This window comes from Lepisma saccharinum, chromosome 18 (assembly GCF_977018435.1).
Source record: "Lepisma saccharinum chromosome 18, izLepSacc3.1, whole genome shotgun sequence".
NCBI lineage: Eukaryota > Metazoa > Arthropoda > Insecta > Zygentoma > Lepismatidae > Lepisma > Lepisma saccharinum.
In genome coordinates, this window is record NC_139246.1 from 31,705,319 (window position 1) to 31,719,857 (window position 14,539).

The following is a 14,539-nucleotide window of genomic DNA, read 5'->3' on the forward strand; positions in this document are numbered from 1 at the left end:
TCGAATATCTTCATAAATAAGAATTATAGCTTGCGTGCTTTAATTGTAGGATTGTCAAAATTAACCGATTTTATTATATGTAATATGGATGTGGATTGTAATTTACTTGTCCCGAGCTTTTCAGTTGTATTTCATAGGAGAAGAAATATGGTTGCTCCATAATCTTGTCTGATTTGATTCGTTTTTCACTTTTCTGCCACTTTTGGCTAATCGCGAAGATGAGAATGAATGGTGATAAAATGAAATGGATGAAGGGACAATCACACATAGCCTACATGTAGACGACACAACAGAATCCATACAGAGGATTATGCGTGATGCAATTCCAGGCGCCAGAGCATCGTTAGTCTGCTAAATGCAGTCCAGGGTACACAACGTGGAAGATGAATTGACATTTGGGTGTCCTCCATAATCTTGTTTATAATTTTAGAAAGTAATTATGCACAGTAAGGCTAATCGCTACTGGACCTGCAGTTTAAAGTGGGATCCGAACCACTACGAGTCTCCACCGGGTATCGAACCCGGGACCCCTTAAATACAAGGTGACGACGCTACCACTGCGCCATCGGGGAGACCTCGCATAAATATTGTATATTGGTGGGTTTCATGTGACGTCAGGATGCGCACAGCCATTATGTTTGTGGCCAATTTTACTTGTCGTTTGCAAGGAAATATACACCACGTAGCGTTCGTTACATTTGCACGAACTGCACCTTTGTTTCAAATCACGAACGTATGTGTTAGTATCTCCCGTCCGGTTACAAGAACTGGCCTCAATCATAGCTCTCAAAGCCACAATGCAACAGTTTGTGACGTAGGGGAAACACACCTGTACGGAAATGTGTTGATAATACCGAACCAGTGCTTTGGATTATCTAGATGCTCTTATAATTTCATATAAAATGTTATATATTTACGTCCGATTGATTTTAAAAATATCAAAATTTGGAAAGTTAGCAATATTAAGAAAATCGTTTTTTTCGTTCTCTGTATTTGAAGTATCCGGTCGATTCCGCCCATAAGCAATAGTAGACCAGTCCACAAACGGATATGGCTACTGAAAACATTTCCAACAAGTTGAATTTCATATTATTTTAACATAAAATCCCTCCCCCAAATTTTGATGGCAAATTCTGCACCCTTGACCCCCCTGTGGGTACCTCTATACATATTATAAGGCTGCATTATCCAAATTGTAGAGCAACTGCTGTTCTGACACACCAATGCGTTTAGTTTCGAAGCTCCAAAATGTAGTCTACGTTGCTATTGTATCTTTGCATGGGTTTTGTTAAAAGAATATATACATTGAAATGCTGTAATTTGGAACTGTGCACCAAACTCCTTCCATTACTATTCGTATATTTTATATGAAATGAAATGAGGACTAAAAGTGGTAAACGTTGTAAGTGCCAAAAGCGAGAGTGTTGGGAAATCGCATCGTTCCGCACATCAGCCAGTAAGAACGTGCACACTAGTGACCTCTTTACACGCCCTTTGAACTACTTAGAGTGCTACCTGCCACATTTCACGTTTACAACATTATAAACCATGGCACATTTCACAGATTAAAGTGGAAAATGGTGTTTGAATTATTGTGGCACTTACAGCGTCAATCAATTTTAGTTTTCAAACATCCACTCCTAATAAAAAGGGAGCATTTTCACTGGCGAAAGGAAGTCTAGTTTGACTTATGCTTCAACTTGCAAGTATGTCGAAAATATTCAACCTACAAATATGATTTTTTATAATGCCTTTTTGACAACATATCAGACACCTCGCCGGTGGAACCAGAGGTCCCAGGTTCAAATCTTAGGTAACATAGTTATATCAATGTGTTTGTCTTATTACCCATTTCACAACTTCATTATTCATTCTCATCGTCGCGATGAACTCCAATAAGTAGAAAAGTGATGTAAAATAATCGAATTTGAATTGCCTTGTTTGTAGTCGTGGCTATTAGGGGAGCGAGGGAGGGCAGTTTCCCAACTCCCGCACTTATGCCACTTTTTCCCCAGCACATGTCCTCTTCATGTTAAGCCTTGTATACCAAGAGAAAGTAAACTTTTCTTTCCGCTCCAGTTCGCCACCAATGCCTCTATATACTTTGCCAATGCCTGTTCATCTACTGAATAATTCGTCCTACATTTTCATGTATTCCATTTTCAATTGCGGCTTTTGGACACAGATACACACACCATCATGTGCGACATATTATAATCAAGGAACCTAGCACGACACCTATTTCGGGACAATCTTTATTTTTCGATCTATGTACAGTTTCCTGACCATGTACGGGTTCCTGTACACACACTGCAAATTCATAATAAGCTAGGCTTACACACTTCTGGCAGACCTAACACACTTTTGCATTTGTGCTGCCGCCTATAATTTTTATTGGAAACTAATTTACACACTTCTCACACACCATTGATGAAAATGTTCCACTGTTTGGGGAACTTCCAGATTTAACTCAAAATTCTACCAAGGTAATATTAAATGATTTTTTCACTGCATTTTTGATGATTTTTTTCAGGTACCCAAGTAAAGTTCCAGGAGTCGATTTGGTTCCGTGGTGTAGAGGTGTGTATTAAAACGCAGTTCCCGGAATTGAACAACCTGCCAATGCACACTCCCGTTCTTAATAAATTTATTATTGGGTAATGGTATGTTAATTTAATATTTTTGGTGCTATATATTATAATAAAAATCTCTCCATCGATAGGATCGATATGGAATAAAACTTTAATATTATTCATTTTTAAGAGAAAATCAAGATATTTTCTTAAGGGGGCAGAGGAGCGTATCGTACAAAGTGATGTGCAGTAGACTATAAGTTTATGTCTACATTCGTTGTCTACACATAATCTACGCGTAGATTACATTGGGTTGTAGTTTACATAGACTACGTAGAGAATCTAAAGTGCATTAAAATTAATTTTCAAGGGTTTCATGAAGGGAAAGTGACATTTTCAACTATATTGGTTTCTAACTAAATGAAAAGAATCCTATTTACAACAAAATTTCTCTTCTCTTCCATTATCAACTATGGAAGAAGATAAATAGTATGCAAAAACAACAACAGATGGCAGTCCTGAGGCAAGAGTGGTATTTTCCCCATAAAATAATAGAATATTTCTTATATTAGGTTTCTTCCTAGGTGAGATATTGTTCGAATTAGGAACAAAGAGTATGAAAAGTTCTTTTCACACATCAGCAACTGATACGCAGTATAATTTTCTTTTAATTCCACGGCGCCCTTTGCTAAGTTATCACCTTTCGCCATGTTGTTTACATAGATTACGTAATCTACGTGTAGAATGTAGACTATCGTTGTTTACGTGTAGACGCACATCACTGATCGTACCCATGGAGTTGGGTTAAAGTGACAGGTCTGCTGTTATGTTTAACCTAACAGGAAGCAGACAAAAGGAATGCTTAATAAGTTATTACGCAATCGTTAGGGGGAGAGTTGGCGAGTGAACGACTGAACGAGATGGAGTAAGGATCCAGGGAATTGAGAGAGTCAGGAAGTTGGGGGCATTTATTGAACAGTGGTGCGTGTACAGAGTGAATTCGGACAGGGAGGTCAGGCATGTGACAATTGAGATTATTGAGAGGACAGTTTGCGAAACTAACCTTCATCCAAACGTAAGGAAAGTAAGATACTTTACCTATTAGTGTTCATATCGATTCGGTCATGGAGAGTATAAAACCCATTTATTGTATCAGTCAATTCTAGCCATTCTTTTCGAGTGCAACCTCTCGCATATCTCACAATTAGGCCAAGCGAGAGATGACTTTAGGAAGATGAATAGCTACATCACCCCGGAGACAATTCAGGGTTTCTGGTTCGATCCCAACGCAGTATTAACATTGCGTTAGGATACCATCTGAAGCTTAGGTTTGCCTGAATGCTGGAAATTGAAGTTGGAAATGGGATTGCTTCCTTGATTAAAGTTTTCATTTAATTGTTTTAATATTTTTGACAACGATAAAAATTAAAATATGTGGTCAGTGTCTTCTTGTGGCGAAGACGCATGAACATAGATTTAATGATTTTTACTATATGTAAATGAAAATTTTATGATGCTTTCCATTAGTTTTATCTTTATCTATATTACCCTTCAATTGAATTTGAATCCTTCTTACCATTGCAATTAACTCTGGCTCTTGATAGGAATATAGGAAATCTTATTGGAGTGGTTTGAGCAATTTTTCTTATATTTCTTGTTCTTTCTATCTACTAAGGCATCGTATTTTGAAAAAGTTTGAGTTTTGATATGAAAGATCTATGTACAGGCTGTCCCAAAAGTCTCCATACAAACAATACCGTTCTTTCGTTGCACTGAAGACGCCAAATACCATTTACTCGTGACAAATGCATCGACCTGTTCAAATTTAATGGTGGGAACACATTGACCGTGCCTGATTCTCAAAGGCAAATTAAGTGATATTTCCTATCACTTTTGGGACATCCTACATTACTATCTTAACGTGACCAGCTGAAACAATAGAACATGAACTCATAAAATTCTTAACCAATATAGAAACTTAATATAGAAATGTATTGTTATATTTGTCTATTATATTTAATAGACTAATTTTGGGAACTGTCGATTACTCACAAACTTCTTGAAAAATAAGAAGAATGTGCAACGTAGTAAAAATATTATAAAGTACTAATTTATTGTAATATAAACTAACCTAATGAATGACGGAAACACATAACTACTCAAGAGACAATAACATCCATACAGCATAGCGAAAGCAGCTCCATCTAGCATCTTTCTAATAGTTACTTGCTGCAAAGTATGGAAGAAAAAAGAAGGAAATGAGAAATATTCTGTGTTTTAAGTTTGCTTGAACAGTGTATTTAGTAAGCGAAGATTACAGACACTTCGAAACATACAGAGTACAAATGTTAATCTAGTTTCGGACGTGGAAGAAACGTCAAAGCACGGAGAAAGGAAAGGTTCCTTGAAGAATGTTTTTGAAGAGAAATGACGGTTAAGCCTTAACCCCAGAGTCCTCCATATCCAAGACCAAGTCCATAGCGGAGAGTGTATGCTGGGTAGGCGGGATATCCTGTAATGTAAATAGTGATATGTAAACATTAGTAATGTATTTACATTCAGAAAGAGCATACTCTTTGAACCCCTATTTGATAGCATTTGGAAACAGAGAAACATTAACTTTCCACCTTTTCATAGCAATAATCATTTAGAAGCATGGACATGTCCAGACTTTTTCTAGAGGGGAGGAGGGATGGCAAGGAATATGTAGGCCCTACTTCGAAATTGTGGTTATGGTTTATTTTGAATTATGTCAAAAGTGATAACATATATTTTGCTTCACAACGTAAAAAGCGTAATGTATCAATTGAATTTAAGGCTCGTTTTTCAAAGGAGCAGTGTCGTCATATGTAGGCATATGTCGTCCATCCTTGAGCCAAAACCTAATGATTTAAAGTGTCTACCAGTCCCGATTACCCCATCTAAACATAAAGTGGACTTGAAATAAACTTTGCTTCTTGTAATTGTACTGCGCGAGCTTTACCTTAACTGTAAGGCTAGGCATATATTATGGTTACAACCATAGATATTATTATTGAAAGTTTGAAGCATTTTTGCTTCTACTCGTTAAATACAGGGTGACTCATAAGTCAGTTGATAAAAATGCAATATGAATAACTGTTAGTGTCAACTTACAGTTGCAGAGTGTTATTTTACTATTCAAGGGCATTCTAGATAGCGTAGTGGTAACGCTGTCGCCTTGTTATCAGGGTGCTTCTTCAGGGAGAGGAAATGCCAGAGACATCTTGTAATCAAATTGCAAGTTATTACAAGAGTTACGTGTAAATACTTACTTCCAAATCCATAGCCGAGTCCATAGCCAAGACCCAATGAGCTGGCTGCTTTCAAGGATTCTTCCTTCTTCTCTTCCGCTGCCATGGCAACCACTGCCAGGAGGGCGAACATGACGAAGACCTGGGAAAAGTGAACAGTAGGTAAACGTTTTCGTTCGCAAATCGAATGAATTCATTGTATATTGTTAAGGCTATGCAGTTAAGTATTTTCACGGTAAGGTTTACGAAACCCACATGGAAATCGCAAGAAAGGAAATGAGAGAGAGAGAGCGAATGTGAAGAGAAAGGAAATGGGAGAGAAGGAAGGTGAAAGTGAAGAGAAAGTGAAGAGAATTAAAATAAGAGTGAGATGGTATAATCAAATAGGCTATACTACTTCTTAGTGTTAGTAATATTGTAGATATAAAAAGAGAAAATAATTTCGAATAGGACCTGGCAACACTAGAGAGTGCCAATGGAGGACGGAGAAGAGACGGTTGTGTGAAATGTTTCGTGTCGCGGACTTTGTTCATAAATAGTTATTTCTTCATGTGTAAGTTAACTGTTACTTTTATATGTGTTCAGTGCATCAATACATTACTCTTCTGTAACACAGACTACTTGGCATGTAATCCTGGGTGCCGTGCTGTTAGCGAACGTGCTTATATCGAACACGTGCTCTTAGCGAACACAGTTACGGAAGGATTTGCAGGTGCGGGGGCAGAAACCTGTTTCCAGGATTTTATTGCAGAGGATTACTAACGGGGGAGTTAGTTCATTTGCACAAGCAGAGATGAAGTGTGAGGGAAGAAGATCTGAACCTGTGGATTTGCCTTTTTGTACGCCCTTAAGCTTTGATGTTATTTCTCCACTTGTCAGCGTGAGTTGCGGTATCGCGAGGAGGTTGTTAGTTTCCAGTGTGTTATCTAACAGCTGGCATTGATCTGGAGAATAGAAGCTAGAAAAATATTCAGAGAAGAGTTCTCATGAGGATTCTGTTAGCAGAACAACGCCAGGGGTTCCGGGTTCGAGTCCCGGGTAAGGCATGGGTATTTGTGTTTGTCCAGATGATAAGAAACTGAGAAACTGTAAGAATTGAAATATGTAAAAGTGAGAAAAAGTGTGAATGGTGGGAGAAAAAAAGTGGTTAGAACAATGGCACGATATGTGCATTTTTTGCTGAAAATTTTCTACGTAGTACATCTCCTGTGTGTGCCTAATCTTAAATTAAGACAGGGCAAGTTTTTGTGTTCGCTAACTGCACGCACCTGCAAATCCTTCCGTAACTGTGTTCGCTAAGAGCACGTATTCGCTACGAGAACGGAATCTACTCCTGGCCCTGCGTTGCAACAATATAAGGAATTCACTATAGCAATGAGTATAAATAAACTAGGGAGACTACACTCATTGTAATAACTGATATTGAAATACGAAAAAACGACAAATGTCTTTTATGAAGAAAGAATGCAAAGCAATATCAATCCCTCTTACCTTGGCGAACATTTTGAGTTGTATTGAAGTTGGTTCAATTGTGAACTGATAACTGTTACGAAAACGAGCAGATATTTATATTCGATCTGCGCAGTAATTAATGATCAAAAGCCACGACGAAATCGGAAGTTCAATTTCACATGTTTCACCTTGGTGTAAATCACAGATATCTTCCAAGAAGTTGTGCAAAGGTGAAACTACGGAAATTTATGTATGTGTAGAGGAAGCACTTAATATCATGGTTATTATTACTCAATTAGTATTACCTTGGTAATGAGTTGAGTCACAAAAAGCAGTGTATTCTAATTATATATAAAAAAAAGTGCTTGATAACCCTTATCATTGATCTCTCAAATACTAAACAATATGATCATGAATGTGATTTTTCTAACAATAGAGGTCACTAACAAATTAATTTGTTTTGATAGTAATATTTTTAATAACTAGCTACCGTCGTTTTTTATCTTTTCAGTTCCATTATTGTTGTTATTATTTATTGAATATTCACTTCCCTCCACATTTATTTTCAGATCTTTTTCCTAATTAAGCATGTTCAACTCTACTTGTCCTGTGAACAGAATGAGTATGTTTACTCATAAGTAAATTTTAACCATGTCTGGATACAATTTTTGAATTGTGTTTACATTAAACTTTCATTATTGTAAATTTAAAAATTAAAATAAGAAAGAAGCACGTGATGTCCTTACACGTAGAATACTTTAAGAGGAAGAAAAAAATGTATGCAAGGGAAACCAAGAAAGAAAAATAGATAAAGGAAGGAAATACAGTAGAACCTCGTTAATCCGGACTAATGGGGGAGATAAGTTGACAGGTTTAACGAAAGTCCGGATTAATTGAAATAAACTATAAGAACTGTAGAAAGTGCATTAAAACTCCGTTTATAGCAACAAAACACGTTTATTATTGTGCATTTAAAAGGCATAGGCCTAAATACACTATACAGTACAATGTAAAGCAATACTGTAGATACAATGCAGTACGTAGGGTAGATCGGGGCAAGTTGATACATTGCCATTTACGAGGGAATGCGCATGCGCTGGGCAATGTCCGTTAAACAGAAGACACCGTTCACCAGCGTGCCCGAGCGTGTGCATGGCTAACGAACAATTTTGTGCGCGAAGTTATGCGACCAAGTGTATTTTTCAGGGTGTAAAGTAATTTTTTGGATGTTGTTTGAAGTCCCCTGGTGGGCTCACATGAACTGTGAATTATTTTGTCTTGGTGTAAGTGTGTTGTGCCACTAAAAGTTAAGAAAACTTGTTTGTTTTTCTGTTGTCTGTAGTACGCTATAGTTCGTTAATCGAAATGGCGCCGGTTGGGGAAAGTTGATACGGCTGAATTGGGGCGGGTTGATACGGTGTATCAACTTACCCAAGCTGCTTCTAATTATTTTGTTTCTTTGTTTGTTTACAGAAAATGATCCGGCATTACGTCAAAAAGACCGGTCGAGGAGAAATACCAATTTAAACATTTACGAAAGCCTACGCCGAAGTCAAGAATGGTACCTTGTCACTGAGAGACGCCGCAAAGACATAAGAGATCGACAAAATGACTCTTATGAGGTATAAAAAGTAAAAAGAAGTAAACCAAAGTGAGGATACCACAATACGAATGGGTTACTCCAAACATCGTCAGGTCTTCAGTGAAGATTTAGAACTGCAACTAAAGGAATACATTGTCCACTGTTCATGGATCTACTATGGTTTGAAGCCTAAAAACATCAGAGAGTTCGCATATGAATTAGCAGTAGCTAACAAGGTGAAAATTCCTGACGCTTTGATAAATAATAAAATTGCCTCGAAAGAATGGTTTACTGCATACATTAAAAGGCATCCTAGACTGTCTCTTAGAGAGCCTGAAGGCACGGGTCAAAGCCGTTGTACTAGCTTTAACCGACACAACGTAGCATATTTTTTTAATAACTTAAAAGCTGTTCTGGAGAAGTACAAATTTGAGAGCAAAGATATTTGGAACCCCGATGAAACAGGTATTCACACTGTTCAGCCCCCTGGGAAAATCGTTGCAGAAAAGAGTTTACGTCAAGTAGCCAAGGCAACGTTAGCAGAGAGGGGCACAATTTTAACACTTGCCACTGCCGTAAATGCGATTGGAAACTCCGTGCCCCCAATGTTCATATTTCCAAGGGTCTGTTTTAAAGATCACTTTATTAAAAGCGGACCCCGTGGTTGTATTGGAACTTCATATCCCACAGGATGTATGACAGCGTCATCTTTCTTGCTGTTTATGAAGGCAAGTAAAGATCACCCATGTCTACTGCCACGTCCTCTCACGTGAGCATCTGCCAGCTTAGCACAGGGTAGAAACAATGAGATACCTCTGGGCACAGATCAGGGTGACTAACACTACGAATATATGGAAAGAAACAATAGATTTAACCCACTACGGAGGGTACTATTCGTAATATATTCTTGAATAATCATGTACAAATATTAGATAAGTTTGTAAATCTTTTTATACAATAATTTTCTTCTATTTTTATTTCTTATTAATTGTAGCCAATCTTCTTTAGGCTTCTTCTTCTTGTAATCGCTGAGGCTTCTTCTTCTTATAATTAATAAGGCTTCTTCTTCTTGTAATTAATAAGGCATCTTCTTCTTATAACTACTAAGGCTTCTTCTTCTTATAATTAATAAGGCATCTTCTTCTTATGACTACTAAGGCTTCTTCTTCTTGTAATTACTAAGGCTTATTTCTCTTGTAATAATTACATATTGTGTATTTTTCTTCTTTGGGCGTCTTTGTCGATCTTATCCAAATTGACGGAAATATTAAGAAAATAGATCTCCCAGACAAACCAAGAGAAAGGGATTAGTTAAAGATCGCCGCCTGGCCGGCGCTAACCTTAACTTGGAGCTGCAATAGATGCGCCTACCAAAAGTGCATGGGTGCCTGCCGTGAAATGGCGCTACACCTGGGACAAAACAACCCAAAAGCCGCACGAAACTCTCAGTTCGTGGGAACCGAAAAAGACCCAGAATCGTAATTATAATTCGACTTCTTTACTTTTATATAATGATCACATATGTTATTACTGAATTTTAATTACTCTTTCCACCTTATTTATATCCTGTAATTGTGCTAAGTTCATTTATTTATTTCGTTATAATTAGTATTAATATCTACAATAATTATTTCACCACATCATCTCTTTGCTACTTCTTCTTTCACAACGGCCAACATCTTCTTGAGTGCTGCCATCTCTGGCCCACTTTCTAAACTGCTTTATGCATCATCAAATATAAACGTCGTTCTTTTTGCATGCTGCCATCTATGATCCTCTACCTCAAAGAACAACAATGCAGTTTGTGTATGTGACACTACTGATACTGGACAATCATGATTCTCATTTGTCGATTAAAATGTTGAATTTCTGCAAGGACAACGAAATCATTATGTTGACATTTCCGTCTCATACTTCCCACAAACTCCAACCCCTGGACAGATCGGTTTATGGACATTTTAAGAAGTTTTATTTTGCAGGAATTGACAGTTGGATGAGCAGCAATCTATGGAAGACCTTTAGTATCTACGAACATACCAGGAGTCGTTAGTAGTTCACTACCCAATGCTCTAACACCAAAAAATATTATATCAGGCTTTTAAGCCGTTCAATCCAGATATTTTTACTGGAGAAAATTATTTACTATGTTCCGTAACTGATCGACCAATGACCGAAGAAAATGAGTAAGATCGTTTACCTGATGGAAGTAGAATCTCTGAAACCAACGTCTTGGGATTAGAAGCCTCCCCTTGCACCAGCAGTGACAATCAAGAATTGCATGGTGTGTCAGTAAGCCCAGAAGAGTTACGTCCGTACCCTAAGGCTGGGAAATGAAAAGCAAATCGAAAAGGGAAACAACGAATGATATCGTGCAACGTCCACCCACGCAGAGCTCAGCACCACAGCGCAGTAGTACTGGTTTTGGCTGCGTTCAACACGCTAAACACTGCAGTTGGGTGGTCGGCAAAAGTTTACCCATATGTGCTAACTGATTCAGTCGTAGTACAAGGACTCAGAAATATCTCAGGGCTTGCTGGATGTAAAGAAAGGTTATACAAGCTTTATATATATATATATATATATATATATTTATATATGTTTATTATAATCTTAATAAAAGAATGTCTGTTAGCACACCTGCCTTTACCTGTAACACCTACGTGCATTTACTTGTACCACACACGTGCTTTTACCTGTACCACCTTTGGTCTCGAAGAGATAAGGGGGGCAGGGAACATCCAATTTATTCGTCGCAGTGAGGCGCCAAGGGAAGTATGGGGACCTAATTTTATTTAGGGCCTGGTCGCCGCAGTCGTCACGGGTTCCCCTGAAAGAGAGAATAGGTTGTGCGTAGTACCCCCAACCACAGTCGGGAATTGGCCGAAACCAATCGGTACCCTGAATAGCGGGCGCTGGGTAAAAGGATCAAAGGATGCCGCGACACCCCCCTGCGTTAGCGGGGAATTGGCGAGCCAACCGGTGTCTCCTATGCAGGGACGGCAGGTTAGAAAGGAAGGTCCGGGTACTCCCAGTCAAGCCGGGCAGGTAGAACCTGAGCACCTATCAGGCGAAGCGAGCGGACCAGGTAGGTAGGTTGCTGCTAGGCTCTTCTTCTTCTTTCTTCTTCCTTCCTTCTGGAATGGCTTCTAGTCTTCAGGCTGGGAGGCCGATTAACCCTGGACGTTTGCCCGTTGACTTCAGGGAGCCAGCTGAGCTCCGTTTTTTTGTGTTTTTTTATTGACCTTAATCGGTCAGGACGTCATCTTTTGAGGGGACCTGCATCTTGTTGTCCGGTCGAGGCGCCGGAGTGCTGGGGCCTCTCCTGCTAGGTGGTGGCCGCTGATTGGCCGGTCTCTGCAGAGGTGATGGTCTTGGAGCCGTGGCGGATGACGTCACTGGTACTTCCTGTCGAATTGGCCGGGTTGGAGCTCGGCGTCTGCTGTCAGATGGGGGTTTCCTCTCTGCTTTTATTTTCTTGAAGAACGGGCAGCCTCTGTAGTTCGCATAATGCTGCTGGGCGCAATTAACGCATCTAGGTGGTGTAGCCTGGTCCTTTTCCGGGCAGTCAGCAAATCGGTGAGCCCCCGCGCACTTGACGCAGCGGGGCGGAGCGAAGCAATGCCGCTGACCGTGCCCGACCCTCTGGCACGCGTGGCATTGGAGTACCTGTGTAGAGCGATATTTTTCAACCCTCATCGAGTAAATTCCCAAATGGTCGAGCTTGAAGATCTCGTGCGACTTCGGAACGTTGGGCAAGACGACCATTATCAAAGGTAATGGTCGCCTGGACGGATTGGGACTAAGGGTAGCCTGATCCACGTTAGTAGCTTGCTTGGAGCGTCGAATTAGAACGTTGAGTCGACTGGAACTGTGGATGGTGAATCAGTGTTCCTTGGTCAAAAATTCCGCCACTCCCTCGGGGCCCATATCCGCCGGGAGGTGTCGAAGGATAACCTTTAGTTTCGCAGCGGCTGAGGAGCCGTATGCGTATCCTATCTTTTTGCTGTTCAGGAATGCACATACTTTAGTGAAATCCCGCTGGTCGTTCGTAGTTACTCTGCAACACCCTCTGGTATAGATGAAATGAGCCCGGTTTCGAACCACTTCTGAAATATGGTGGGATATTTCCATACCGGTCGTACTGAAGATTGATATGCAGGGTGACCTGCGTGTCTTCTCTGGTGCGTGAGTAACGGGCTTATCACCACGTGTCTGGCGACTAGTCTGCGACACTGGATTGCTGTCGGAGTCGGAATCAGTTGCGGTAGCTGCATCTCCCTCTGCTTCAGTTTCTGGTCGTTCTTCTCGGAATCTTTTCTTCCTTCTCCCCTTTTCCATTGCCGGGGAGTCCGGTATCGAACGATGTTTCTTTCTACCGCTGCTAAGTGAAGAATACGAGGTGCAGCGCCCTCGGCATCTCGGCGAAGGATGTGTGAGCTCAGGGCCTCGCTGCGCTGGCTTTATACTCGCGGTGGTGCATGGGTGGTGAAAATGTTAACTACAAGTACGCGTTTCTAACTCATTCTTTTACATATTGCAACCTTCGTACTGAGAAACATCCAAGAAGTGACATTAGGAAAACACTAGTGGGGAAATCACTAGTTGCACGTGTCAATATAAACTAAAAGTACGTGCATTCAGACAATACAATTGATATTGAGCCTCGCAGGACTCTTCAATGAATTAAACAGTATAAATGACAATAAATGATAACATTCACTGAATACAGCGACCACGCAGGGTCGAAGTTAATAAACGTAGAGGTGGATCCGTTAACATTTTTAGAATAGAGCGACCACGCAGGGTCGAAGCTAATAAACGTAGAGGTGGATCCGTTAACACATTTAAACTAAAAGTGTACGCTTCGCAGGGACTTTTAGCATGCGCTCTTTATCCAAACCTTCTTAACAAGATATAATATTGCGACCGCGCAGGATCGTTAAATGTGGGAACCACGCAGGGTCGTTACAATCGTCAATTCTTACAGACACACCAGTGAGAACAGATTAGAAAATGAAGCTCGAACAAGAGTTAACAATAAATTATTGAGATAAGAAAAAGTTAAAAAAGATTGTGCCATTCTTTGAAAAAAGGAAGAAGGGAGTCAGCAAATAATAGTAGTAAGAAAATAAATAATGAACCGACCGAAAGAGAAACTGAAGGTCAAAAGAAGAAAATACCAAACTGGAAATATTTGAAGAATAATAATTGAGTCAGAGGCAGAAGATGAAGACAGCTTGTGTCTAATGTGCCTCGAACCATTTTCAGCTTCTAAGCCTGGTGAAAACGGAAACAATGCATTTCCTGCAGTAGACGGGCTCACTTGTTATGCGTATACGATAGTTATATGTACACCTGTGTTCACTGTAAATCAGATATGTGCATAACAAAAAGTGATAATGACTGACTGCATGTAGGCTATCCATCATGATACGATATTTTGTATACTAAACTTTGATTCAAAATTACTTTCTTGTATTGTGTCTTATTTAATCAAACTATGTCACATCGTTATCAATCTACTTCAAATTAGTATCAACTTGCCCCATACAAGTATGAACTTGCCCCGTCGTGGGGCAAGTTGAGACGTTGCGTCCTGCGTTACTAATTAGGTTGTCGTCAGCTTACAAATTATATCTGTGAAACTTTTATGTGCTTTT